Below are 6,186 nucleotides of genomic sequence, written 5' to 3'. Positions count from 1 at the left end.
GTGCACTGAGAATATCAGGCCAGATCTTACAAATATAAATAGAGATCATAAACATTAAACACATTTAACATTAGAGACTTCATTAGAGAGATAATTACAGAAATCCATGCTATTGAAACATTAAGAATATTAGCTGATTTATATATTAATGTAGAACATCAATGTTACATAATAATTAGCTATCCAGGGAGCACACAGAACTTGTTTCAGAGAAAAGCAGTATAGAGTCTTCTAAAAAGAATTTTATCATTTTAAATTATTGTAATTATGTTAATTATTATCTGAGAACATTGTAATGTATATTAAAAAATTGTCCAAGTTTCACATTTTTCTATTACAATCTCTCAATATGTGCACCTTGTGTCATGGCACACATCCAATTGATATTCAAATTCTTCCTATGGTTGCTACAGCATATCTGTTGTCACTCTTCCCAAAGCAGCCACAATTCTACAGCTCCTATAGATTACTTGTGTTACACAATGATGAGTGATTCTAATTTTGTGAACTGCAGAACAGATCACAAAATGCCTTTTCTATGGTAAGTCGCCATTTTTATTTATGTCAATTCCTAAAGATAGTGTACAACAAGAAATTTGAATGCAGATAGGAGATGAAACTTGCAAAATTACTCTATCAATTGGTGTAGGTTGCATACTTCTTGGATAATAATTAATATAATTACAGCAATGTAAAATGGTAGCATTCTTTCATATATAAGGATAAATGGTCTTAACTAACCAGTTGATTCACCAAAATCAGGATTCACTTAATCAGATAATTTATTTAAATTTATTTTTACTATCTTCATGAGAGAGTGTGAATAATAAATACATGTAAAAACAAGCAATAATTGTAAAATGCGGAATCTTTTAAACAGCATAAAACCTGCATACATGGCTTTATGGAAAACCAGAAGAGTCATCTCATTGCATACATATTGTAGTTACTTTAGTGAACAATTATTAGAATAAATTTACTTTTTACAAAATGTCTTTACTTTATAAAATAGGTTATTCAAAAACAGGAAAGAAGTAAAGCAAAAGAATAACCCTCCTGCCCCCCCACAGATCCCTTGTTAGTTACAGCATGGAAAAACAACAAACACAAAAGACTACTGTAAATATAAGATACTCAATGATCAAATTATTGATGTTTAAATCATACAGAAGTAGGCAATTTATATTATCATAATAATGAACATCTTCAACCATGAATCTTTTAAACATGTTTAATGAAATTGATGATGTATCTTATTGAGAAACTGAATATAATTGATTAGAATTTAATGCTATGACAATTTTTTAAAAATATTTTAACAAAACATATATTTTAATGAGCAGTTATTTATTGTAACATCGTCACAATGCCTGGCTGCAATTCTTCCTCTCACTGCTCTCAATTTTAGTAATGTCTTGCCCCTGTACATCATACTTCTGCTGTTAACATGGAGTGATGCCAATCATCTATCTAACTCTATTCAGAAGAAAATTTTTTAATTGAAATAACATGATTTCTGGTTCAAACTGGAATCATGTATTTAAATTCTTATATAGTAAATTGGAGCATCCTGCTCCTAGGCTTTCTATATCCAGTCTCAACTTTTATCTATCTAACTCTGTTCTCAAGATTATTAAGGAAGGATGGACCGAGTCAAATGGATGCCGTGGGAATTTATAGGTCTACAATTTTTGAAAATTGCAGCCCTAAAACATATCTAAACGTGACAAACTAATAAATGAATTTATGTAACAAACTAATTCTCTAACTATCCTTAGTTGTAAACAATTGCAATTGAAACTTTTATCTTTTCTACTGATATACTTCCATTGGAATTGCCAATCTATCATTTGTATTTGGATTGTTATACACTCATTGAAATAAAAATTAGTGCACTAAGAAGTTGTTGGAATCAAACAAAATTGTATGTGTGAGTGTAACAGTAGTATAAGTAAGTGATTACAAAATGAAAGCAAAAGGATCATTTATTGCAGACAAACTACAAATAAAAGGAGGTTCTAGTACCCTGTTGGGCCACCTCTAGTGTGAACACATGATGTGATACAGGTGGGCATGGAGGTGTACAGATGCTGTATAGTGTCCTGTGGTATCTCAGTCCATATTTGTTGCAAGCGGTCCTAGGAAGAGTTTGGCCAAATTCCTAGGCTGTCTAACTTGGCATCTCAGGTGATCCCAGACATGTTCGATTGGTGACAAATCAGGGGACTGGACAGGCCAGGGAAGTGTGGCAATGTGATGGAGGCAGTCCTGTGACACCCTTGCTGTGTGTGGTCGAGCATTCTCCTGTTGGAAAATGGGTCTTGGGAGCCCTGCCATGAGAGGCAACATGTGTGGCTGCAGGATGTCACTAACATACTACTGGGCTGTCATGGTCCCTTGGATCACTATTAGAGTTGTGTGATGGCATCGCAGACCATCACACCAGCTGTGCGGGCAGTGTGCTTCTCCAAAGCATAGACATGATTGAGGTGTTCACCATGAGGCCTCCAGACATGAACACAGCCATCATCAGTGCCCAAACCGAATCTGGATTTATTGCTGTAGATGACCCAGTTCCATTCTATTGTGGCCCAATCTTGTTGGAGCTCAACAGAATGGAACTGCAAAAATGGAACCACTCCAATGGAGTGGTTCCATTCTGAATACCAAATGTTCATCACCCAGGTGCCTTGAAATGGTATGGACAGACACGGTCCTGTATTGTTGGTAGACAATAATATGGTCGGCTGTGTGCATGATTGTTGGAGGACCAAGCAGTCTTCTTAGCTAGTGATCTGCCAAGGATGTCCTGAGTCTGGCACCATGTGTCCAAGTTCTCTCTCTCCTCCACTGGTCCCAACACCACCTCAGTGTTGTTAGAACAATCTGGGTCAGGAGCAGCCAACAGTTTTTGTCCCCGGGCCAAATTGAAAAGAGAACTTTTTCACGGGCTGAACCAGAGCCTGCCCTAGGAAGATTTTGAGGTGGTGAGAGATCTCATTGTGGTGTCACTCCGTAGAGACTAAATTGTACATAGAGATTACAGATACATTTTTCACATTATCATGCTTTATCAACATTCTACACTACTTAAGAGATTTGTAATAGAGGGTTAACTCTAACTGGACAGAGAGTTTTTTTTTTTTTAGCGTCAGAATTTTTCACCAATCTATTCTGACTTGAGTAGCTAATATTGAAAGATTAATCGCGGGCCACATAAATCCATTAAACGGGCCAATTCCAGCCCACGGGCTGTATGTTGGCCATGCCTGACCTAGGTGGCAATCTGTTTGGCAAGATGACCATCTGGCTTCTCTCAACCCAATGATCCTTCTCCTCTCAACTCAAACTCAATTAGTTGTTCATATGGTCTTCGTTTGCAATGTAAAGTCATCTCTAGTGATACAACGTTCCTCTGTAACAGCTAACTTATAGACAAGATCTGTGTGTGCTTTTTTTCATAGACCAAGGAGGATGCACTTTAATGCCCTCTGCTGGCATTACGCAACAAGCCATCATGCTATACCTAATCATTTCCATATCCGCTTGAGTCTTATCTACATGCTAGGTTTTGCAGCAATACAACAACTCCTTCTTGGTGCACTAATTTTTATAGCAATGGGTGTAATTGCCACTCATTGACTGAAACACTAATCACTATTAAATTTCTGGCTTTATTTGTTGAGACTACATGAGGACAACTTACAATGAAAAGTTTACAATTTTCAACTTGCAGAGATATCCAAAAGAAAAGACTATACTTGACTTATTTCTTTTAAAAAATTTCTGGATGGCTTTTTCATGTGTTTGATGCTCAGTTCACTGATTTGGTTCAGAGTTGTTCAGCAGATATTATACAGACTTATATTATTATAAAATTGCAGCAGGAAAGGTTAACGTTTAGTACCTTGTTAAACTGTGATTTGTCTTTATCCTGGTCTCCATCATCATGACTCTTACATGAAGCGAATTATCATGCTAAATCATTAATTTTACAACTAAAATATAACAAATACCATTTATTTCTTTGTAAATATATTAATTTAAATATTACTAAACTATGTACCTTTTGTGGTATTATTCCTAATTGTGTTAAAATGGTAAAATGTTTTTTGTATCTTATAGAGTTCTGGTGCCTTTCTGTCAGCAGATATTTGGCACTTATGGAAGTATTGTAAACTATTTAGAGTCTCCAGACATTAGTTATTATTATTATTATTATTTGATATTAAATACAAGTGGAAATTAAATTTTGAATTTATATCTATATATTTAAAGTTTAAATTTTAAAATAACTTAGTTCTGAGTGTTAAAGTGCAAATATAAATTTAAAATAACCAAATATAAATATCTTATTAGAAGGAGACTTCAATCTTATAATATAATCGAGATGGATTGATAATAATAATAATAAGTGCAGAGCCCGAATGGTTAGGAGTTGAAAGTTGAAATTTGGTACACAGTTGGGGTACATCATGAGAATGCACAATAAGAAGGGATTTTTTGAAATTCTCTCCTGCAGGTAGAGGGAGAGGGTTAATGATTACCTTGAAGAACTTGGCTTCTACTGTACTATTTTAGATGCAGTTTTTTGTGTCTTTGAGAGAATTCAAAGATATTTTTAGACTCATCTAAAAATTTTCTAATTCGACTCAAAAGAGGGGGGACCTAATTCTTGCACTGGTGAAAACGGGTAAAATTAGCTATAATATAATAATGTTAATTTTTGCTATCGTTACTTTTTGCCAAAGCAACCCTGGACTCATCTGCTAGTTTCTAAAGTTTGTTTCTTTTGTTTGTTTAGATCAAGTCTCCAAACTTTTTTGACTGCCAAGTCTTTCAAGGATCCTTTGACCTTTTGTCAACCTCCTCTTTTTTCTTGCCAGTACAGTTAATAATAATAATAATAATGATGTGATAAATAATCCATTGTTTTCAGAGAAAGTTGTAGACTACTTACAGTGTACAAATTTACATCATCCTGAACTGACATATACATAACCCACTGAATAGTAATTTTTGATTATAATTTTTAGTTGATCCCCAAAAACGCCATAATATCATTGAGAGTTGATATCAACCACTTTGTGGATTCTCAGATCTTTGGATCGAAACTTAATTGCATAATATAATAAATATGTCAAAACATTTTAAAATGGTTAGCATTCATTTTCTTCATTTTAGTTTAATAATAAACAATAACATTTTATATATTGTCATATTTTCTAAAGAAAGAACTATTTGAATAAGATTAAGTTGTGTACTCTTATTAAATAAATACACTTGAATACTTAGGTGTGAAAAAGACTGCATAAAAGATCAAAACATCGAGCAAATAATTCTTGATGTTAAACTTAAGAATTTAATGGTGAAAACGGTAGTTAGTTAATTAATTTTAAATTTAGAAAAAATGTTTATTTGACAAAATATACTTTTTATTTTAAAAATTTATTTCTAAAAGATTGTATTAACATATATATCCTTCATTCATAAATTTTGATATGTAGAAAATTATGAAATGTTGAAGCATAATTATATATTTCATATATCTCACATTCAGTTTCTAAGTTTTAAAATATAAAATTATTTAAAATAATTTTAAAATTAAATATTTATATAACGACTCCTCAATATTTTTTCATTTTGGCAAATTTAGCTTAATGAAACTACATCTAAGCATTTTAATAAAATAGACAGTACTAAAAATAGTCTACTGTTCCATTTTCTGTATACAATGTTTCCACGTATGTAAAACTTCTTACAAATGAGACAAATTGGCACTATATTCTGCAAATATATCTGAGAAACTTGCTATTTTTTAAAAGAATATTTTATAGCTTTTATGATATCAGAAGCATTATTTTTGGCTTTTTATTTTTAATAATGATTGTTACAGAGATGTCATTGAATAGTTAGTGTCTGTACATTTACATTGACAAAGCAGTGCAGTAATTTTATAGGCAAAAAACAAGTTTTGAAACACACTTGTAAGAACGTGTCTTATACGCAATATATATGCTATTATAAGCGAAGCAGGACATGTGTTTCATAAACATGAAAACAATCAATTTTCACATATAAAAGCATGCTCTTATTTGTGTGGAAATATGGTATTTTGTATGCTTTAATTTTATAAGGAAAGAAAACTTTCTTTAAACTTTAAAATGTATTAACTTATAGTGTGTG

Source organism: Centruroides sculpturatus, unplaced genomic scaffold (assembly GCF_000671375.1).
Source record: "Centruroides sculpturatus isolate CEXI.00-Female unplaced genomic scaffold, Cexi_2.0 scaffold1688, whole genome shotgun sequence".
NCBI lineage: Eukaryota > Metazoa > Arthropoda > Arachnida > Scorpiones > Buthidae > Centruroides > Centruroides sculpturatus.
The sequence above is the reverse complement of the archived record's forward strand: the minus strand, read 5'-3'. Positions refer to the sequence as shown.